The 25,441-nt window shown below is 38.0% G+C and overlaps 1 pseudogene; it reads left to right on the forward strand.

Annotated features, from left to right (window-relative positions):
- Positions 1 to 25,441, forward strand: part of LOC109048290 — a 334,436-nt pseudogene that overhangs the window by 295,301 nt on the left and 13,694 nt on the right.

Consider the following 25,441-nt stretch of genomic DNA (forward strand, 5'->3'; position numbering starts at 1 on the left):
CATTAGTTGTTCTTGATCAAGATTAAACGGATGTATGACTCTCATAAACTTGTTTTGATGAATCTCTTTTGCATTAAATGATACAGATACAAAGCAGGTTATGTTAAATATTATTGTACAAATAATTATAAAATGCTATAGACTGCGAATAAGATTGCAATTTTACATTTTGCATATGCATTACAAAGTGATGTTGTAATGAATGAAAATGTTTTTTTTTTTACATGAACTGATACAAAATAAAACCAAACAAGATTTTCAATGAAGAAAAAATATGTAGACATATGAATAAATGATGTAACCCCACAGCATATCTCTTGCGCGTCACTCTCAGCATCATGCGTGCCGCACAAATCTTACACTCCTGCATTTGAATGCGGCTGCAGTACTTAAATTGTATGAAAATGAGTAAAGAAGGCTCCATTTAAACCACTGAAGTTGTCAATAAATGAAGCTTTTTTTTCTTTTCTTTTTTTTTCTTTTCTTTTTTTTTACATCGTGTACACTTTGTTGATTATAATGAGAGAACTTAAGCGCGAGGACGTTTTATTAATCTGTCGCTTCTTTTCAATTTCAATGATTTAGCTAAATCGTGGCTAAGTTTAATTTATTCTTTTATTGTTTTAGTTAGGCCTAAATAATGGGAGTGAAATTATACAGTGCCTCACGTTTTACTAGAATAAAGGAAATAATTCATAAAAAACGCAACAATTTCTTAATGAGTGTATACAGATATATTTTCCCCAAGTAGATCTGTCAAAAAAAAAGGACAGGAAATGAATAACAAAGTATGTGTGTGACAAAAATGTATGCTGTTTTATGAAAAGAATTTTAAAATATAAATTAAAAATGTACTTGTGACAATATTAAGTAATGTGAGAATATTGACATTTTGCATATAAATCCATATGTAGCCTAGCCTATTAAAATAGGCTACCACTTAATGCTCCGATGCAAAGTAAACCGCCATTTATTTAGGAAAATATAACATAATATTCATATTATATAAATAATACTGAACACCTGTTAAATGTTTCAAATCTAAAATATGGTGTAATACTGTGTAGCTTAGAGTAAATATAAGCACAGGCTCATAGGTTTGACATTTATCATTCTTCAATTCCTTCCAAGAAACGCACATAACTTCATAAGTAGGCTACTAAATTTAATATGTGAATATTAAATATTTAAACTACAGTGTTTTTCTTTAATTTTCCCCAACTGCAGTCCTCAAATGTAACACATTGGCAAGGCAAAGCTGACGGCTATTTGCGAAAATGATCTTTGATGCATTTGCTTGATAACTTGTGGTTAAAGCAGCACTCAACGGTCAAAAGCTAAAAATGCACTTTACAGACGCGGTGGTAAAAAGCTCATTCTGGTTGCCACCTACTGTATCAAACCGAGCCATTAATTTTCAAAGTGTGGTTATAAGTACATCACATAAGAAAGATTGGTGGGATCTCTAAATTGTAGAAACTCTTTCTGTATAATCAACACAAGGAAGACACAAGTGTAATAAAATAGATTTATTAACAAAAGAGAGACAAGAGCAATCAACAACTAAATAAATGCCATAAATAAAATAGGAATAAAGTGCATAAGATGCATAAAATGCAAGTGATTAAGTTGGGTGTTGCTATGTCAGAGTTTAATGCTCTGCCTTATCGGTCGAATTACATGGATTTAAAATGGGGTCAGATGAAACTGTGTGAGGTAAAATAAGTTTTTTTTAAAAGATGAGACAACGCCAAAACTAGAATGAATAAATAGTGTATTTACATATTTCACAGGGAACTGAAACAACACAATAAAACCTAGGCTGTTAAAAGCACAGAGTCTTTCAGTTCCATACCATTAAAACAGTCCTTAAGAAATCCAGCATTATGCTACTTCCAATGTAAAAGTGTCCACCAGTGTATGTACAATCCAAAGCAGTGTTAATCCAATAAAAGTGAGATTCTGGAATGGTAAATCCACAAAGTTAACTCCTCAATCCAGAGTGTTCAATGTTTTGGTCAAAGACCTTGTTTGTGAGTCATGCTGTTTGCTTTATACTGGTCTACTTCATAATTCCTGTCATGTGATTAATCATATGAAAATTTAAAGACATCCACACATTAAGCATTAATGTTGAACTTTAGTATTTTTGTGAGTTTTACTCTCACACATTGGATTCTTTTGTTTATTACAGTTTTTCACTTCTGAAAAGTGAAAATTTAATACATAATGTATTTGGCTGTTCAAATTTACAGCAATTTACATTAAAATATAATAAAAGATCAATAAAAGATTTAAAGTTCACTAAGTTTGAATGATTTGGATATCTACAGTTCTATATATAAATACACAACATAAGATTGGCCCCTCTTGTGCCCTTCTCCCTCTTCTTGTTCGCTACAAAGAATTGGCTCTTAGAGCTGGCTTGTTCACGAAAGACACATCACTATGGTAGACCCACTGCTGGTTTCGGCCAGAGCAGCTGGCATCCCAAGATCCTCAGCACTGGCTGTCACAGAGGTCGTTCCCCTATCCTTAGTGCTCCCTGTAACAGCGGTAGCCATCCTGTGTTTTTGGGCTGCACACTGCTCTACTCCTCCAGAGTTTGCCCAATTCCATGAGTCCGCTCCTGAGGCTGCTCCAGTCCACAAATCCCCTCCAGAACCCACTCCACTCTATGAATTTGATCCAGAGCATGCTCCAGTCCATAAGTCTGCTCCAGCTCTTCCCGAGGTGGCGGCTTCCACTGCAGAACCTCCCACGTCAGCGGCATCCACTTCAGCTCCTCTCTGGGCAGTTGGGCCTACTCCTGAACTCTCAGCCTGTCCTGTCAAGGCCAAGGCGGACAACTCTGAGCTCTTTGCCTGTCCTGTCACGGCCAAGGAGGCAGTGTCTGAATTATCTAACTGTCCTGTTACGGCCGAAGAAGCCATTGTTAACCTCCCTGAGCTCTCTGTTCCAGTCCCGCCTGATCTGCTTGGTGGTTCCCTGCAGTGGAACATCAGCTCCTCTGAAGTGGTCCTCAGCTCCATCGGCTCCACCCTGGTGGTCTTCTGCTCAACTGTGGGGATCTTCAGTCCCGTCTGCTCAGTTGTCTTTAGGGTGACCATATGCGCCATTCATATGGGACACGTCCCGGCCAGGATTTTAATACTGCCTAAAACATCCAAAGCAGTTTGACCAATAACATGCAGGTATTGTACATAATCGACCAGTCGTGGGGCTGCGCGTGAGGTGAGATCTACAGGGAACGATCAAAGCAATGCAAATATGTGCACGTGTTTGTTCGTTAGTTTGACTTGAAGCGTCGCTGCTAAAAAAAAAAAAAAGATAGCAAATTAGGTGCGAGAGCAATCTGAAAGCATAAGGAGGCGTCTGCTCTGCTCTCTAGCTCTCATGAATGTCGTACAACGATCGACCTGCAAACAGTCAAAACCTGGATATTTTAGGCAATATTAAAATCCTGGCTGGGACGTGTCCCGTATGAACGGCGCATATGGTCACCCTAGTTGTTGTGGTCTTCAGCTCTGCCATGGGGATCTTCAGTCCTGTCTGCTCCGCCCTGGTTGTCTTCGGCTCTGACTGCTCTGCTGGTTCCACCCTGGCCTCCTGCTCTGCCAGCTCCAGTTCTTCCTGTCCATGGGCCTGGCCCTCCATTTCATTCCTCCATCATGGCTGATTTATGTTCACTCACTCTGATACTCAGTGATATTGACGTTTTCCCAACCTGCATCAATGGACATGGACATTGAAGTAAATAACATTTTTAGTAGATGAATTCATAAAATATATATAAGCTGCTTTGCAAAGATTTGCATCATTAAAAGTGGTATACAAATAGACTTGAATTTAATTGAATTTAACAAAAAGTAATTTTTAGTTCATATGAATTCAGTCAATTCTAAAATAAATTGAATGGGTCTTGTCAAGTTGTGAGAAATTTTTTGAAAAAGCCCAGAGACTGAGCAGCCTTTTTTGTGAAATAGAATTGATTATGAACATCTGATATTTGTCATTTTCTATGTAATCACTGAGAAATAAAGAACTGTTACACTAATGAAGGCAGATAACCAAAATGTCTGTTGTTGATTTTTATCTCCTGCTTTACTGTCCAAACCAATTTTTGTTATTCATAAACAATGAGAAACCATAAAAAACTTTCAATTTGCCATTTCAAGTGCTGGGTTCACATATGCGCTTGTCACCAGCTCATCAGTCTGCATCAGAACTGTTTCCTCAGTTCAGTGTTAAGCTGGACCAATTGGTGCATTGAGTTGGCAAAAACAGCATCATTTGATCATATATACCAGGGGTGCCCAACCCTGCTCCTGGCGATCAACTGTCCTGCAAAGTTCAGCTCCAATCCTAATCAAACCAGGACAGTCAGGCACAAGAACAGTTTCTTCCCCCAGGCAATCTACCTCAAGAACAGTTAAATGTTCCCCACTTATGCAAAAATGTGCAATATTCTTATATTTATTTGTTACCCCTCCATCCAAGTACATCTCTGCATCTTACTCTAGCGCCGGCCAGATGGCAAAAGTTCAAAAAGGGGGTAACTTGGATGAGAGGGATCCAGAGTGATTTTCTGAGCCCTTTTCCTCACTCTGGATGTATACGGTTCTTGAAGGGTGGGTAGGGGAGCACCAATAATTCCTTCAGCAGTCCGAACCGTTCTCTGTAGTCTTCTGATGTCTGATTTGTAGCTGAACCAAACCAGACAGTTATTGTTGAAGTGCACAGGACAGACTCAATGACGGCTGAGTAGAACTGTTTCAGTAGCTCCTCCTTATTATTATTATTATTATTATTATTATTATTATTATTTATTTTTTGAGTGAACTATCCCTTTAAGTGTAATATCATCGGAGTAACCATGCGGATTTAAATTTAGTACAATGTGTCTTAAAAATGGGTCTTGTTATTTTTTGTGGTCCACAGGACCTATCACAGAAAGATACCACAAATGTCTCTGCCAAAGATAAAAGAGGAAGGAAGAGAAAGGTAATCACTCTGTGCACTTTGCTGGTGGTTCTTGTGATTAGGTTACATGATCAGTAACATAACTGCCATAAATTCAATATTTGATTTGGTTTTCACAGATTGAAGCTGAACAAGACTCTGATACAGAAAACTCAAGCCCCACTTCAAGTGCTCCTGGGTTAGATTTATTATCAGCAGGTGCAGATTACCCTTTCAAACTGTAGATGTTTTCTTGTTTTAATGAAGCAACACATATATAAATATATATGTGGTGTGTCTTGTTTCTTATTTAGGTGGACCAGTTCCATTACAAGCGCAGAGGAAGGAAACCTAAAATGGAGAAATCACTGCTACTGCAACAACGAGTTTCAAAGGAGCCACTGAGGTTAGGTGATAATTTACAAATGTTTGTATAAAAAATATTACAGATGAATCTAGTCATTTTGTCCCTTTGTAAAAAGTAAATACCTACCTAAATGAATGAAATGTGCAATACAGTCTTATTGGATGATTTTGATACGTATTAGCAGTGCATTAGCAAGCTGATTTGATTTGATTTGATTAGTCAAACTGTTCTCGAATAACATGCAAACAAATTTGACAAAGAGCTTGTCAAAGTGGACGTGAGACTATATCTCCACAATGCTGCAGCATATTGAAACCAAACTTGGTGTGTTATGACAACCATAACCTGAGGTTACCCGCACAGTTTAGTTCAGAAGATATGAAAAATGGATTCTGTTGGCTTATCATTTTTGAATGGATTGGCCAAAAACCACTAGACTAAGCTTTTTAGACCAGTCCTGCTTGCCAAAGTTTTGGATTTCTTATTGATAGATGAAACAATTTTCATTAAACGCATCAACAAATTTTGATGGCATGATGTTAAACTGCATCTGGGTCTATATCTCTGCGAATCTTTGGCATATTGACACCAAAGATTATGCAATTTTGCATTTAAAAGATGTCTATTAGCTGTCCAAACACAGCCCTGATGTCTAGGCTAAAACAAGGCAAAATTTGGGCTGTCAGTGAAAATTTAATAGACGTCTAATCATAGCCCAAGAATAGACTAGTCATCAATTAGACCGCTACTGAATGACTACATGAATATGTGTAATAAACAGTGAATATGGGTCTAGGCTAAAACAAGACTGAGAAAAATTAAATAGACGTCTAACCGTAGTCAAGTCAAGTCACCTTTATTTATATAGCACTTTAAAGAAAAGAGATTGAGTCAAAGCAACTGAACAACATTAATTAGGAAAACAGTGTGTCAATAATGCAAAATGACAGTTAAAGGCAGTTCATCATTGAATTCAGTGATGTCATCATGCAGCTCAGTTCAGTTTAAATAGTATCTGTGCAGTAATTTGCAATCAAGTCAACGATATCCCTGTAAATGAAGTGTCCTCAACTAAGCAAGCTAGAGGCGACAGCGGCAAGGAACCAAAACTCCATCGATGACAGTATGGAGAAAAAACCTTGGGAGAAACCAGGCTCGGGGGGCCAGTTCTCCTCTGACCAGACGAAACCAGCAGTTCAATTCCTGGCCTCAGCAAAGTCAGATTGTGCAGAAGAATCATTTGTTTCCTGTGGTCTTGTCCCGGTGGTCGTCTAAAACAAGATCTTTACAGGGCATCTGTCTCTGGGGCTCTAGTTGTCCTGGTCTCCGCTGTCTTTCAGGGCTGTAGAGGTCCTTTCTAGGTGCTAATCCAACAACTGGGCTGGATACGTACTGGATCTGGGAGACTGCAGTGACCCTCTGACTTGGATACAGACTGGATCTGGTGGCTACGGTGACCTTGGAATAAGAGAGAAACAGACTAATATTAGCATAGATGCCATTCATCTAATGATGTAGCAAGTACATCAGGTGTTATGGGAAATGTTCCGGTTTACCTAATTAATGCAGCCTAAAAATTGTTTAACGGATTTGGATATTAGAAGCATATTAGTGTGTTATGTGTAAGCTAGGTTAAAGAGATGGGTCTTAAATCTAGATTTAAACTGCAAGAGTGTGTATGCCTCCCGAACAATGTTAGGTAGGTTATTCCAGAGTTTAGGCACTAAATAGGAGAAGGATCTGTCACCCGCAGTTGACTTTGATATTCTAGGTATTATCAAATTGCCAGAGTTTTGAGAACGCAGTGGACGTGGAGGACTATAATGTAACAAGAGCTTGTTCAAATACTGAGGTGCTAAGCCATTCAGGCCATTATAAGTAATAAGCAAGATTTTAAAATCTATACGATGTTTGATAGGGAGCCAGTGCAGTGTTGACAGGACCGCGCTAATATGATCATACTTCCTGGTTCTAGTAAGAACTCTAGCTGCTGCATTTTGGACTAACTGGAGTTTGTTTACTAAGCGTGCAGAAAAACCACCCAATAAAGCATTACAATAATCTAACTTTGAGGTCATAAACGCATGGATTAACATTTCTGCATTTGTCATTGAGAGCAAAGGCCCGTAATTTAGATATATTTTTGAGTTTGTGAATTTGAGTTTTATAAATGCTAGAAATGTGGCTTTCTAAGGAAAGGTTGCTATCAAATAGCACACCTAGGTTCCTAACTGATGACGAAGAATTGACAGAGCAGCCATCAAGTCTTAGACAGCGTTCTAGGTTATTACATGCAGAGCTTTTAGGTCCTATAATTAACACCTCTGTTTTTTCAGAATTTAGTAGTAAGAAATTACTCGTCATCCAGTTTTTCTTATATCGACTATGCATTCCGTTAGTTTTTCAAATTGCTATGTTTTGTAGTTAAGAGATGTGTTTTTTAGGTGTTTATCATCAGCATAACAGTGAAAGCTACACCGTGTTTCCTGATGATAGTAACGGCGTGAAGAGTAACGGCCCTAGTACTGAGCCTTGAGGTACTCCATACTGCACTTGTGATCGATATGATACCTCTTCATTCACTGCTACGAATTGTCATATAAGTACAATTTAAACCATGCTAATGCACTTCCATTAATGCCAACAAAGTGTTCTAGTCTATGCAAAAGAATGGTGTGGTCTATAGTGTCGAATGCAGCACTAAGATCCAATAGCACTAATAGAGAGATACAACCACGGTCAGATGATAAGAGCAGGTCATTTGTAACTCTAAGAAGAGCTCTCTCAGTACTATGATACGGTCTAAATCCTCACAGATGCCATTTTTCTCTAAGAAGGAATATAATTGTGAGAATACTACCTTTCTAGTATCTTGGACAGAAAAGGGAGATTCGAGATGGGTCTATAATTAACTAGTTCTTTGGGGTCAAGTTGTGGTTTTTTGATAAGAGGCTTAATAACAGCCAGTTTGAAGGTTTTTGGGGACATATCCTAATGACAATGATAAATTAATAATAGTCAGAAGAGGATCAATGACTTCTGGAAGCTCCTCTTTTAGGAGCTTAGATGGAATAGGGTCTAACATACATGTTGTTGGTTTAGATGATTTAACAAGTTTTTACAATTCTTCCTCTCCTATAGTAGAGAATGAGTGGAACAGTTACTCAGGGTTATCTATAGTGCAAAAAAAAAAAAAAAAAAAAAAACAGATGCTCTCTGGTAAATGTTGTGTTGTATATACATACCTCTAATGACCGAGAACAGTGCAGTCTTTATAAAAGCATCCTTCTGCAGTGGACCACCCCCCTTCAAACCCTAAAATATAATACAGATTGAGGTGGTTAACAATTGCGGATAAAGAAGGATATTTAACAGTTTTGACCAGTAAAGGAATTATTATTTAAATTTCTGATTTGCGTTATAACTTCTTGACACCACAATGTTTGATTAATGTGGCACATTTTGTAGGCTTTACCTGTCCAGCATCCTTCTGGCACTGTCTTTGAGGTTTCTTCCTTCAATTCTGCACAACTTTGACACCTAAATAACACGTCAATGTCAGTACTTTTCAGGTTGTATTATATGCTTCAGTGTACAAGTGTTTACCAACCTTAAAAACTGATGTCCATTGACCTGCAAGTTTTCCATCACTAACCCTATAAAATTCTTCTTTTTTTTTCAGCAGTTAAATTCTTTCCCTAAAGTGCCCCTACAATCAGTCTCTGCCTCCAAAATTATGTAGCACAACTGACTTCATAACAACACATTGATAGCTGCTTTAAATAATAAGTGGCCCAGTACACACTTTAACCTCAAGTGTACATGGAATAAGAAATTCACCCCTACCATTTTTTCAGGCATGTGATCAGCTAGAGACAAAAAAGCAGGAAAATCTGACCACGCCCCAAGTAACTGCCACAAGCCATGCCTCCAGCACTTATTATTAAAAATATATTTTTAACACAATAAAAGATTTTTTAATCTTTAATAATCTTTAATAATAAAGATTTTTAATATTTAATAATCATGATAACAACATAATACATTATAATAAAGTATTAATATAATTGTTATTATTGTTATTATTATTATTATTATTATTATTATTATTAAAGTACCAGCCAAAAGTTTGGAAACTTTACAATTATTAATGATTTTGAAATAAATATCCTCTGCTCATCAAGGCTGAATACAGGTGCTGGTCATATAATTAGAATATCATCAAAAGAATTACTGCAGCAATGCAGCATGGCATGGAGTCGATCAGTCTGTGGCACTGCTCAGATGTTATGAGAGCCCAGGTTGCTCTGATAGTGGCCTTCATGATCTTCTGCATTATTGGGTCTGGCATATCGCATCTTCCTTTTCTCAATACCCCATAGATTTTCTATGGGGTTAAGGTCAGGCGAGTTTGCTGGCCAATTAAGAACAGGGATACCATGGTCCTTAAACCAGGTACTGGTAGCTTTGGCACTGTGTGCAGGTGCCAATTCCTGTTGAAAAATGAAATCTGCATCTCCATAAAGCTGGTCAGCAGCAGGAAGCATGAAGTGCTCTAAAACTTCCTGGTATACGGCTGCGTTGACCTTGGACCTCAGAAAACACAGTGGACCAACACCGGCAGATGACATGGCACCCCAAACCATCACTGACTGTGGAAATTTTAAACTGGACCTCAAGCAACGTGGATTGTGTGCCTCTAGTTCAGTTGGCCATGATTTCTAAAAATCCTTTCTTTGTATTGGTCTTAAGTTATATTCTAATTATCTGACATATTGAATTTGGGATTTTCCTTAGTTGTCAGTTATAATCATCAAATTTAAAGAAATAAACATTTGAAATATATCAGTCCTCCAGACTCTGGGACCCTGATTTCCAAAGGAAATGCTAAATTTACTTTCATCAGAGAACATAACTTTGGACCACTCAGCAGCAGTCCAGTCCTTTTTGAAGCGAGATGCTTTTGACGCTGTCTGTTGTTCAAGAGTGGCTCGACACAAGGAATGCGACAGCTGAAACCCATGTCTTGCATACGTCTGTGCGTAGTGGTTCTTGAAGCACTGACTCCAGCTGCAGTCCACTCTTTGAGAATCTCCCCCACATTTTTGAATGGGTTTTGTTTCACAATCCTTTCCAGGGTGCAGTCATCTATATTGCTTGTACACTTTTTCTACCACATCTTTTCCTTCCCTTCACTTCTCTATTAATGTCCTGGGACACAGAGCTTTGTGAACAGCCAGCCTCTTTTGCAATGACCTTTTGTGTCTAGCCTTCCTTGTGCAAGGTGTCAATGGTCGTCTTTTGGACAACTGTCAAGTCAGCAGTCTTCCCCATGATTGTGTAGCCTACAGAACTAGACTGAGAGACCATTTAAAGGCCTTTGCAGGTGTTTTGAGTTAATTAGCTGATTAGAGGGTGGCACCAGGTGTCTTCAATATCGAACCTTTTCACAATATTCTAATTTTCTGAGATACTGAATTTGGGATTTTCCTTAGTTGTCAGTTATGATCATCAAAATTGAAATAAATGAACATTTGAAATATATCAGTCTGTGTGTAATGAATGAATATACAAGTTTCACTTTTTGAATGGAATTAGTTAAATAAATCAACTTTTTGATGATATTCTAATTATATGACCAGTATGATCAAAAATAAAGTTAAAAAAGCAATATTTTGAAATATTATTACAAATTAAAGTTTTCAATTTTAATACATTAAAAAATGTAATGTTATTCATGTGATGCAAAGCAGAATTTTCTTCATCATTACTCCAGTTTTCAGTGTGATGTGATCTTTTAGAAATCATTACAATTTATTTGACTCAAGTTACATTTCTGATTATGTTGAAGATTTTGCTGCTTCATATTTTGTGTGGAAATGGTGATACACTTTATCGATGATTATTTGATAAATAGAATTGTTAATGAACAGCGTTTATTTGCATTTATCAAATATGTTAAGTTTATTGAAGCATTTATTAAATATAAATAATTTCAAATGTCTTCACTCACTTATCACTTTCATGCATGATGAATAACATTTTTAATTTTTCTCTCTTTTTTAAATCTTATACAAATGTTTAAGTGGTATCATTTTTACAAAAATATTAAGCATTTTTAACATTGATAATGAGGAATGTTTCTTGAGCAGCAAATCAGCATATTAGAATGATTTCTGAGGGATTATGTGACACTGAATTTTTTTTTTAAACAACAACAGATTTATAAACGTTTCTAATGACGAATGTTGCGTTCCCCAATGTAAATTAAAGCGGCTAAAACTAAGTGCAGCTAGCAGATAGCACTAAAAGTGAATCAAACCTAAAAACAGTACTGTAACATCAGACATGTTGCATGTCAGACTACAGCCTATTATATAATTACATCACAACCCTTGCAAATTTTATGACAGCAATCTCAAATTCTCACCACCATTCATGAAAAGGTTGAGTAACGTTTCAGCGCTGATCTTCTAGCATTTGTGGCTTTGAATCATTTGCTAATTTTAACTGTCCTGCAGATGCACTAGTTCAGCGCTCTCAGGACCATTTCATCCATGTTTTTTTGCAGTTTATTTAGTTAATTGCTTAAGGCTATTTGTGTGATTTCAATCATCATCCACTAACCCTACCCACACCCCCACACAAAAAAAAGAAAACAACAACTCGGAAATCACAGATACTTACAAGACCAAGTAGGAATGTTCTTTATCGTTTGTTGTTTGCCTGTTGCTCTCCTCTCTGACAGGTAAACATAATACTATCTTGCAGTGGCGCAAAAACTGGATATGCAGTATATGCAGTGTATTTTGGCGAAATCATTCTGTGATCTGTATCGGTTTTATTTAACGGTTTTAGCATTTTTATTTAGTTCTATAATATAATATAATATAATATAATATAATATAATATAATATAATATAATATAATATAATATAATATAATATAATAAAAAAGGTTAATATAATTAAAATTAGCCACCGTTTTGAATTGTGTGATTCAAGTAGATATGAGTTTTTTTGAAAATTTTTGTTCATTCATACTTCCGTACAAAACTATGCATATTGAATGCTAATGCTGACAAATAAAAAAAGCATACAAAACAAAAAAAATGTTAGAATAGTTATTTTATAATGTCTAAATATGAATCCAAAAATAAAACGTAAAAAGAGCTATATTACCTAGTGGAAATGGTAGGCTAAATGACACAATGATCCTCTGCTACCATCTAGTGGTCATAGTGAGAATATCATGATATTTATTTTAATATTTGCTTTTCTTCCAGGGGGCAGAAATTTTCCACTTAAAGGGATACTCCACCCCAAAATAAAATGTTTTTCATTAATCACTTACCCCCATGTCGTTCCAAACCTGTAAAAGCTTAGTTCGTCTATGGAACACAATTTAAGATATTTCGGATGAAAACCGGGAGGCCTGTGACTGTCCCATAGACTGCCAAGTAAGTTACACTGTCCAGAAAATTATGAAAGACATCATAAAAATAGTCCATCTGCCATCAGTGGTTCAACCGTAATATTATGAAGTGACGAGAATACTTTTTGTAGGCGAAGAAAATGCATCCTTGTGGCACGGCTGATACAGAAGAGCATATGCAGCATAATTTGCCTCATTCTTCATCTTCTGCTCTTTCGTGTAAAAACTAAATTCAAAATGGTGGAAATGATTATCGCAGGTTCTTGCAACAGTGATCTTTATTAACTTTTAAGTTGGCTTTCACATTGGGCTCATTTGCTGCGGTTTTGAGCCTGGGCGCGCTTGTTCCCGGTGCCCCCAGCAGCGTTGGTCTGGTTTCACACTCAACTTTTTTGATTCTATTGAACCCTGGTGCATTTGCGTTCAAATTACTTCATCACAAACCCACACAGCACTTGATAGAAAACAGAATGGGGGTCAAAACATTTTTTTATTTAGTGCTATTATGTTCATCGGCGCAAACAACATTTGGGTTTACTGTATGCATGTCGCATTTAGACTGCCTTCTGCCACCTGCAAACAGACTATTTTGAGGAGAAGACTGATTGCTCTGATTGCACTCGCAACACATGAATACACTGCAGGCTCACATCTGCTCAAATCCAAGGAAAACCATAAGCACTATTATCTCTTGCATGTTTTTTTTATTGAAGTAAATACATTGTAATCATCTAAATCACATGCACAGGTTACTTTACTTCCTGAACAAGTGCGCATCAGAGTCCGTGATGTGTATATATAGCGCTTTTAACATCACAGATTTTATCAAAGCAGTGTCTAATAATGCAGAAGGACAACAGTAAACACTCAGTTAACAGTTAAAGTCAGTTCATCTCTGATTCAGTGATGTCGTTGTTGTATATCACCAACATGACAGACATCGTTGTTCTGTTATGTATGTCTGTGTTCAACACGTGCAGGTTTGCTCATGCCTGTTAAGTATGTGTGATTCGGTTAAGTAAAAGTTGAAGTGAGTTCACATATACACCTCATCTTGTGTTGTGTTCAAGTATCGTATCACAGACATTACAGTGGCGACGAGGATGGGATTGACTGTAAACGGTGATGCCCTGCAGTAAACTGAATTCACATTAAGGAAAAGCAAAGGCCGAAAGTTGGGCGGTATGAGAGCAGTTTGTGTGAGTACTGTGATCGGCGAGCATGGCTTACATAGGCAAAGTTGACGCATTTGACAGCTCCACGGAGGATTGGAACATGTATATTGAAAGACTGCAACAGTATTTCGCCGCGAATGATGTAGAGGAAGATAAAGATGTCACTGTACTCCTGCAGCCAAAGATGCTCAAAGTGATGTAAAGGCTGGAAATGTAAATAAACTGTCAACAGTAAACAGAACAAATCAGACCCCCTGTTATCGTTGTGGAAACCTTTTCCATCTCCCCTCTCAGTGCAGATTCAAAAATGTAGAATGTAGACAATGTCACAAAATGGGGCATATTCAAAGAGTTTGTCGCAGTGCACAAGCAAAAGGGGCTGAGAAGGACAAGCGATATCACACTGACAAAAGAAACATACAAAAAATTGATGAGGCATCGGACAACGACAGTGACGATGCATTGGCCAGTCTGGAACTGTTCAGTCTGGGAGAAAAAGACAAACAGGCCATCTGGCTTGCCTGTTACAGTAGAATATAACTGTCAGAAGGAAATTCTCAACTTGTACATACTACCAAATGGAGGTGCACCGTTGTGGGGTTGGGACTGGTTAAGAATGTTTCAGATGGGCTGGAACGAGATCAAAAACCTCAAGTCACTGCCTGTTGTTGCACAAACTACTAAGATAAAACTGGAACTGATCTTGAGAGATGCTGCCCCCGTGTGAAAACCTGAAAGCTGCCCTTAAATGATTAGAGGAATACGGACTCAGAGCCAGGCGGGACAAATGCAAATTTTTCAAGCCCAGTGTCATATATTGTGGGCACATTGTAGACGCCCAATGGTTGCACATGTGTCAGGACAAAATGCAGGCAGTGCTGAATGCTCCAAAGCCACAAGGTGTCTCACAGCTCAGATCCTTCTTAGGGTTTGTGAAGTATTACAACAAGTTTTTCCCCAACCTGGCAACTGTCCTTCATTCCCTCAATGCGTTACTTCAGTCAGGCAGGCAGTGGAAATGGAATAAGGAGTGTGAACATGCCTTTTAGGAAGCAAAGTGGCTGGTAACATCCAACATGGTCCTGATACATTACAAGCCATCCCTCCCAGTGAAGCTGGCGTGTGATACCTCTCCTTATGGGATTGGGGCAGTGATGTCACATGTAATGGAAGATGGTAGCAAGAGGCCCATTGCTTTTGCATCATGGTCCTTGTCTGCAGCTGAGAATAATTATGCCCAAATTGACAGAGAGGCATTGAGTTTAGTGTGGGGTGTCAAAAGATTCAACCACTATCTCTTCGGCAGGGAATTTACCCTTGTTATGGGTCATCAACCGCTTACTTCTATCTTCATCCCACAGAAAGGAATCCCTGCCACAGCAGCTGCTCATATGCAACGCTGGGCATTGTTTTTGGGTGGTCATCGTTACAAGATTGAATATAAATGCACAGCAGATATGGTGAAAACAGAAACCAAACGCGACAAGATTCTGTCACAAGTGTATTTGGCAACACTTAAAAGCTGGACAACTGATCACAAATCGCTGCTGCCCGCATACTATGCAAAACGTCATGACCTCTCTCTAAATACTGGGTGTGTGATGTGGGGGCTGCAAACCATTATACCCACCAGACTAAGATCTAGTGTCCTGGATGAGCTGCATAAGGGACATTTAGGAGTGGTGAAGATGAAAGCACTTGCCAGGAGTTATGTGTGGTTGCCAGGGATGGATCAAGAGATAGAGCGTGCCCTGGCTGCCAAATGACACAGAATGAGCCAGAACATGCGCCACGTAATCCTTGGGAATCGCCAGCATCTCCATGGGAGCGGGTACATGTCGATTTTGCAGGACCATTCATGGGATTGACATTCCTGGTGGTAGTTGATGCCTGTTCCAAATGGCCTGAGGTTTTCATCATGAGTACCACCACTTCTGCATGCATCATTGAGGTACTGAGGGACTTGTTTGTCAGAACTGGAGTTCCTCATCAGTTAGTAAGTGAAAATGGGGCACAATTTACTGCCTCTGATTTTCAGACATTCCTTCGCAGAAATGGCATCAGACATGTCACGTCTGCCCCATGGCACCCAGCAACTAATGGACAAGCAGAGCGGTTTGTACACAGCCTTAAGCGAGGACTCAAAACTATGGGACATAAGAAATTTACACTCCAGCAAAAGCTGTCCAACTTTCTGTTCGCATACAGAAATGCCACACATGCAACTACAAACCAAAGTCCAGCTATGTTGTTCATGGGGCGTTCACTTCGTGCTAGGTTGGATCTGATAGGGCCAAACCTCAAAAAACTGTGCAAAACAGGCAAATGGATCAAAGCCTGAGGAGCTCTGCCAGAGCCACGCGGAGCTTTGCAGTTGGAGAGACTGTGCTTGCAAGAAGCTACAGGGGTGATTGCAAGTGGGTTATTGCTGCAGTTAAGGAGCAAACTGGACCATTAGCCGCTTTTCCACTGTCAGGCCAGTGTGAGCCAGGGCTTAACCCTCTGGAGTCGATTAACGCGTATACGCGTTTTGGGGTATTTTCTCCTGATAACCCCGAAAAGAACTTAAATTACACTTTTCAGTTTTGATCGTACAGATAAGTGCAATAAATAAATCGAATCTGTAAAGGGTCTACTTTTTTTTTGTATACAGACATAATAACAACAAAACTTTGTGCACTTATAAAATAAAGATAACAAACAAGGAGTGCTGTCTGCAGCCTTTGTCTGCGCTGAACTTCAGATACAAATGCGTCATTAAAATGAACTGTAACTCAGTGAATACTCAACACAGAGACATGAGAGAGATATCTATAGAAAGCCTGACATGTCTACTTTTAAACTAAACAAGTGCTGCTGAAAACAAATATTCTGTGATAAAGTAATCCATATGAAAACAACGCGATGTCCGTTTTTCACGTCTCCCTTCATTATCTTCTAATGCGACCACGCCCCCCGCGCTGAGCGCGCTTTTGAGATTCAAATGATTCACTGAAGCGCGCGGCTTTTGAATACGCCCACACAACAGAAGACAACGCAGCGAGACTGTTCTTCAAGTTTTTATTATTTTACTGTTTGCTTCGCGAGGAGAGGAATAAGACATAATTCACCCCAAAAAGATGTGATGTGGTTGAGGATTTGAGATTTGGATTTCCTCAGAAAAAAGAATGAAGCACTTTATTCAGCAGAGATCATAAACATGAGTAAGTCTCTTTTTATTTATTTATATACTTGTACTAGTTTTCACATAACGTGTAAACATTTTACTAGTTAGACTTTTTCCAAAGACTTTTTCCAAACTATAATTCCTGACTAAATGTATAATCAAGTGAAATATTATGAAGTTTCAATAACAATATACACTATTATACCATTCAAAAGCCTTGATGTAAATAATATAAATGTAACAATAAATGTAACTGTAACAAATGTAACAATCATTGCTGTTCTTTCAATTTATCCCCCCTTAAAAAAACCTAAAAAAAATATTCTCAGCTCTTTTCAACATTAATATTAATAATAATAATAATAATAATAATAATGATAACAATAAATGTTTTTTTGTAGAAAATAAGATTGTTAAAATGATTTCTGAAGGATTGTGTGACTGGAGTAATGATGCAAAAAATTGAGTTTGAAAGTCAGCTTTGTTTTTTCCTAATAAACTGTTTAACTGCACTCACAAGTGAATATTAAATTATGTTGTGGGATAATTAAATATATTCTAAATAAACTACAAACATAAAATTATATAGATTTATTTTGTCCTCACATTCTTTCTTGTAACTCATCCCTCTCAGTGACACAGCTGACTGAATGGCTCATTATGCAGCTCATTATGCAGGCCTTTGTCTTCTCAGGTGTGAATTCATGATAGTTGACGCCTACTCGCATATGACTTTTACCAACAAAAAGTGTCTTAGAAAATTTAAATCAATATATTGTTTTCTGTAAGTGAGTAAACAAGATGATTTTCACATCATTTAGAAAAAAAAAAATTCTAGGCTACAAGCTCCAGTTCTCAAAATTCCTGGGAAGCAATTTTCTGTATGTGTTTTATTGCCTTATTCAAGTGATTTAACATTTTTAGTTTTTCACTAACCACGCATAACATTTTTTTTCTCAAAAACACAATCATGTACATACATGCTGCTCACATATTATTATAGCCTAGTTTGTGCTGATTACAGTGAGATTAGACTTTAGCCATTTAGATATTTATAAGAAACTGAAAAAAGCACAAATGTCAGGGCATGACAAAACTTCTCCAGGCCCCAAAAATACCCTTAGACTCCAGAGGGTTAAAACGGGCCGGGCAGGGCTAACCCACCCTTTACACGCCTCCCAGGAACAACGTCACGCAATCCAATCATTTCACCAACAAAGAGAAGTTATCAGAAAACTAATAAGAAATAAATCACTGGAACATGCGCGATACATCACATTTAGAATGAATGATAATTTCTGGTTTTAAAACAAAAACCATTATTATTATAATATTATTTTTATGACATAGGCTACGTGGAGCTAAACTCTCGAGTCGAGACTTATGACAGATAAAATATGTTAATAAATAAATACATGATTGTGATAGAGAATAAGAAGCTGATGTCTGATTTCTTCAAACGGTCACATTTACAATGCTTACTGTGGTAACGTTAATACCTAGCGTGCATATTCTTTTGCATCGCTTATAAATATTTCTGCCTTTTATGGTGATTATAATCCACATCGGATCGGATCAAGTTATTTCAAACACTCGTTGCTGACTGAAAGTGAGTTTTGAGCTCAACTTATTTTAAAAAGTGTTTAATGCTGGTGTTATAGTTGTTAGCTTTTTGAAATGATCCACTGTGCTGACGCTCTGCAGCGTTTTTGTCGGGCCAAAAAACCCTGGCCGTTGGCCCCGAGGAAGCCCCGACGAGGCACGATCAAGCCCCGGAAGTGACAGTGGAAACGCGACTGGCCCTGGCAACACACCCGCTTTTGGCCCGACAGTGGAAACGCGGCTGTTGACTTACAAGGTTGAGCTGTCGGGTGGTACACTATGGCTGCTGTTTCTTCTGTCTCTCAAGTAGAGCTACCATCATTCCCTTCAAGCATAAATGGCCAGAGTCATTGTCCTCAATCTCCCGTATCACCACCATCTACACCCCATTCTGAAACCAGCATCGTTTCAGCAGACACCGACAGGGTGCTCTGTGAGGAAAGATGCTATCCAACACGTGTGCATAAACCACCACAGAGACTGATAGAAACTGTTTAGAGTCTTGGTTCTGGCATAGGCCATGGTAAGATCAGTACATTGATGTATTTTGTATGGGAGTTCACACACAGAGTTCACAAAGACTTCACTGGAAATAAGTGCTACATTTTATGGAATTCGTTTCTTGAAGGAGGAGGAAATGTTGTATATCACCAACATGACAACATGTTCTATTATGTATGTCTGTGTTCAAAATGTGCAGGATTGTTTTCTCATGCCTGTTTAGTATGTCTGATTCTGTTAAGTAAAAGTAGAAGTGAGTTCACATATACACCTCATCTTGTGTTGTGTTCAAGTATCATATCACAGACATTACAATTATCTAGCTCAGTTCAGTTCAAATAGTATCTGTGTTATCAAGTTGAATTTATCAAGCCAAAGGCGACAGCAGCAAGGAACCAAAACTCTGTCTGTGACAGAAACCGAGAAAAAAAACCTTGGGAGAAACCAGTCTCAGTCAGGGGGCCAGTTCTTCTCTGGCCAAACTAAACCAACAAGTCAGATTGAGCAAAGGACTCATCTGGTTCCCATATCCCGATGGTCATCTTATCTAGGTGACATGGTCTTCACTGGGGATCTGTTTCTAGGGCTCATCTAGTTGTTCTGGTCTCCGCTGACATTAGGGGCTGTAGAGGTCATCCAATATCTGGACTGGATACGGACTGGATCCGGGTCACTGCAGTGACCATCTGATCTAGATAAAGACTGGATCTCGGTGGCTAAGTTGATCTTAGAATAAGAATAAAATAGACTAATATTAGTGTAGATGCCATTCTTTGTATGATGTAACAAGTACATCAGGTGTTGTGGGAAGTGTTCCCGGATCCGGTTGACCTAATTAATGCAGCCTTAATGGATATGAATAATAGAAATGTTTTAGTGTGTTACGTGTAAGCTAGGTTAATAGATGGGTCTTTAATGTATATTTAAACTGCAATGTCTTTTTGGTCGGCCCGCTAGAACATATTAGACTTGGGTGATCAATATGGGTGACATAAAGATTGCTTTGTTTATAATGTTAATGTCTATCTCCAACCAGGAGAGGTCGCTAGTTTCCAGCAGCTCCTCATATTAATTTCAGCGCATTAGGACGTGCACTCTAATGTAAACATTCACTAACATTGGCAAATAATAAATGAAAAACTGACTATGAAAACAGCATTTTCCAGTCAAGATGGTACAGATTATCTTTTTAACAATTTCCAGGGGATTCCCATATGTTTGGATTCTTTGGAAAACTGTCATCACACCACTGTGCCACAGGTAAAATATGTCAGCAAAAGCTTTTTGCCAAATGGATGATATAAATGTTTGCACTGAACTATGTTCTTAGGGTTTCCGTTGGTCCTTAAAAAGTCTTCAGTTTAATTGTTTAAATTTAAGGCAATGAAAACTCTTAAAGGGGTAATGTGATGTGATTTCTATTTTTCCTTTTCTTTAGTGTGTTATGTAACCATTTATGCATGCATAAGATCTGCAGAGTTACAAAGCTCAAAGTTTCCCACAAAAGGTTTTATTTTATCTAAAATAGAAGGCTGCTCCAGACCGGGCTAAAACAAACTTCAAACACACCCCCACATCTCTGTCACGTTGTGGAAATATATGCGTAATGCCGCTCAAATGTTCATGCAAGAAAGAGGGCGTGGTTTCAGGAACCGCAGTAGTTTTGATACAGACATGTCAGGGAGATGCTGTGTGTTTCTGTGCGAAAGCAAATGCACTTTATTTGGGCTTACGAAAGTAGATGCAATGAGGAATCACTGGTTAAGATTTATTTACAACAGAGCAGCACAACCCAGATGTTTGAATTTGTGCAACGCATTTTATTGGAGGACAGTTTTGTGAACCTAAGAGAGTAGCTTACACAGGGTATATACAGGAATCGAGTCAAATTTAATACCTTTTAAGACCATTTTTAAGACTCTTTCCATACATTTTAAGACCTCATCGCCATTCCAAGTTGTAACCGGTTACATCGGTCACACTTTAACCTACATTTACTAGACTATAGATTGATTGTAAGATAGCACAACTAAACAGACTTACTTTGTGATAACTCCTTATCAATACAACATAATTCAGAAGGGAGGAAACGAAGCACAAGATAATTAATTGAGTGACTAACAAATGCAATCCAAGAAACAAGAATTAGACCAATAAACAACTGACAATGCTTACTGATAAGGGAAGATAAAGCTCTTTGAGCTAGCAGGGCACTGAGTTCACACAGTATATCCAAAAGATGTATTTGTCACATCAACTCTTATAGCTGTTTTGTGGAACACTTCTCATGACAAACATCTGACTGGTCAGACAGTTTACCTGTAATTATGGAGTGCTTGATTTGATCCAGACTTGACAGAATGTCGGTGATACTACACCTGATCATGTCTGAATGATCATGAAAGGTAAGATAATGATCACAACTAATACAGCATTTTAATTGTGCATCCCAAGCCGATGCCAGTTAAAAAAAAAAAAACACACACAAAAAAAATGCCCAAATTAGTGAAATTACCATGTCCCAAATATAAAAATGTAATTTCCATCCCTAAAATACATTGTTTTATTTACAGAGTTATATGATGTCACAGTTGTCTGTGTGTGAAGACGTTGCGCAGCGCAAATCCATGAATGAATGTTCCGAACTGAGGTAAACTTCAACAGATTTCCTCTGCTCAGGGAGTAGGAAGCATGTCAATAGGAACACAGTTCATGCACGGAGCACACTTCTAACTAGCTGATTATCTGAATCAGGTGTGTTAACAATGAGAGACTATGTGTAGAGCTGGGGGGCGCGAGGACTGGAATTGAGAACCGCTGACTTAATGTCCTTACATTAAAGTTCACACAAACTCTTTTCTCTGCTGTGTCTGTCAGTCAGCCTTTCAGCCTTTAAACCCTGGTTGCGTTCGGTTACGACGGTCAGCTCGGTAAAGCTCTCTCCAAGATCATTCTGTGTTCCCATTATTATACTGGATTTGTAAATACATGTCTATGAATTTGCAAAAGGGACTTTATCTTCTTGCCGGAGTTTAATGTTGTTTTGTTACTTGCTACCGGGTGTCTCTGAGAACAAAGCATGGGCGTAGAAAAGACTAAATTGTTTTTTAACATGCACAGTAACTGAAATTTAAAACTGTTAAAAGAAAGGCTCTATAACTGTTAAATATATATAATATACTACGCATATATATTAATGCACGAAGCATTTACAATATGTGCATCCGATGTGCAGAATGACGCGCTTGAAGCAACACAGCGTCAGGCTCTCTCATGCTGTGACGCCGTGTAGCTTGAAGCGCATCATTCTGCACACCGGATGTGCACATTGTAAATGCTTTGTGCTGCACTGTATTTGTTTTGTCCTATCGTATCTATCATATGTTGTTGCCTTATAAAAAAAAATATGCTATACATTTAAAAGAGATGTATTTTAATTTTATAGTATATACTTACATATAAATACATTCATTAATGTTTTTAATGAATGGGTTTTATAATAATAAAAATAGCAATGTGTAACATTTTACCATATTTAGTGCAACACTTTTATTTGTTCCCCACAAAATTATTTGTTTTGTTTGGATTTCTAAAATTATTGTGCACTGATTTTTCTAAAATAACTTTTGTTGCTGAATAAACCACCAACCTAGTTTGAAACATTTTTATTATAGATTATGAATATGCATAGGCCAATATTTTTCAATTTTTTTCCTTTAATAATGAAATAGTCTGTAACTAGTAGATTGTGAAAGAATGATTATCAGTTCCACACACAGAGAGATATAAATTATACATTATTTAAATGGGGGGAAAAACTTCACTGGTATCGGATCGGTATCGGCCAATACTGAACCCTAGATATCGGAATCGGTATCGGAGGCAAAAAAAGCAGATCGGAGCATCCCTAGTAATCAGGTGAATCAGGGAACAAAAACACAAGGTTCTCCTGGTGGCCCCTCTCTGGATGAACCAGCTGTGGCCATCAGAGCTGACTCAGCTGTTGATAGCGGCCCCTTGGCCCATTTCATTTAGACGAGATCTCCTCCCTCAAGCGAACAGGACAATATGGCAAAAGACTCTCTAGATGGATAGTAGATGCTATCACGCTAACATACTCTTCCTTGGGCCTTCAATGTCCCATCAGAGTATTGGCCCATTCTACCAGAGGCATCGCCTCGTCTTGGGTGTGGTCCAGCGGTGTGTCCATTTCAGATATTTGTGAGGCAGCCGGCAGGGCCTCACCGTCCACTTTCGCAAGGTTTTATAACCTGGAAGTCCTCTCCACTTGAAGAGATGCACAGCGTTACACAAACAAGTCTAACAGAGAGCCCTTGACTGTATCACGCTCAAGCTCTCTGGTATTAGTTCACCTGTCAGCTCTTGACCCCTGGGGTGCCAAAGTTGCATGAGTACTCTGAAATGATTAACCAGGCCGGGCGTGATCTCAGGGAGATCAGCCCATCTTAGCCTTGGGTTGTTGTTAACATCTCTATGGGCATTGCTTGCTTATAGAAGTTATAGAAGTAACATATGGGTCCTGGCCTGTGAGGCCGCCTCGATGAGCGTTATCTTTCTGACCATAGCCCTCCAGCTCAGGTGAGCCTGCTATTTTTTTTGCCTGATCTCCATACAGAAATCGAAAAGAAATGAAAGAGGCCGTTTTCTTCTCGCATCCATCGGTTTCGGCATAAGAGTTGTGCTGACATCGAGGCGATGCGCGAAAACGGCTATGAGAGGATGCCCCCTGTAGTTTAGTTTAGTTTAGTTTATTTGTTTAGCACATGTTTAGTACAAGTACAAAACTATGCAAGGAGTGAACGAAGCCACTCTAGGCTTGTACAGAGTTAGATAAAAATACAAAAAGAGCAAGCTTTACCTAGAAAGGACTACATAAGGGCATCAAGCTAGCAATAGAAGTCTCTTCAGATGCTTTTTGAAAACCGAATAAGAGGACATTGATCGCAACGATGGGCTTAAATCACTCCAGAGCTTAGGACCTCTAAAGGAAATATTAAATTGATGTCTTGTAGTTCGTGTGTAGGGTAAAACAAAAGTATTATTGTTATGTCTAGTTTGAAATGAGTGTACATGTGAGATAGGGATAAACAAACTCTGAAAGGAGTCTGGTAAATCTTGTTTTCTATATATAAACTTATGCATAAATAGACATGTTTGATAAATATTTACCTTATCAATAGGGAGAACCTTAAATTTATTGTAAAGGGGTGCCGAAGGTGCATATCTATTTGAATGAGAAATAAATCTATATCTAGATATTTCTTCTGTATGACTATTAATTTCTTCAGCTAAGTAGGATAGGTAGCTGCCCAAACAATATTGCAATAATTAATGAATGGAAACAAAAAACTATAATATAGAGTTTAAAAAGCTGAGGAATGAACTAAAGGACAAACCCTCCTCAATATACCCAACATTTTAGCTGACCTCTTAGATACGAAGTTGATATGATTAGACCATCTAAGACCACTATCTATAATGACTCCCAAAAACTTGGTATGCTGAACCAATTCAATTTGAGTGTTATTAATAAAGATTTTAGATAATTCTATAGGATAATGTTTGTTAATATTACAAAAAATCATAAAGTTGCATTTTTTTATATTAAGAGTAAGTTTATTCCATTGAAACCATTCCACAATGGAAGATAGTTCCTCGTTGACCGTTTTGATTAAGATATTAAAGCCTTGGTGAGAAGCTACAAGATTTGTATCATCTGCAAATAGTATTGGAAGGAGTTTAGTACAAATCGTGGCCATATCATTAATATAAATTAAAAATAGAAGAGGCCCCAAAATTGATCCTTGAGGGACCCCAATCATAATTTGTGACTTCATGGAGGTATAGCCTTCCAGGTATACATATTGCTCTCTGTTAGCTAAGTAGCTTCTAAATTATCTCAAGGCAACATCCACCACTCCGTATCTACTAAGTTTAGCAATCAAAATACTGTGACTGACCATATCGAATGCCTTACTCAGGTCCAGGAAGACTCCAAGAGCAAATTTTTTTATTGTCAAGAGCTGAAGAAATATAATTCACAAGTTGAATGAGGGCATGCTCAGTAGAGTGTCGCTTCCGAAAACCATATTGATGTTTATATAAAATATTATTAACATCCAAGGTGATTAAATAATCTAGAAAAGACAAGTCTTTCCAAGATTTTCGATATACACGGGAGAATTGATATTGGCCTATAATTACCAAATTCCT

The sequence above is a fragment of the Cyprinus carpio genome, chromosome B1, assembly GCF_018340385.1.
Source record: "Cyprinus carpio isolate SPL01 chromosome B1, ASM1834038v1, whole genome shotgun sequence".
Lineage (NCBI taxonomy): Eukaryota > Metazoa > Chordata > Actinopteri > Cypriniformes > Cyprinidae > Cyprinus > Cyprinus carpio.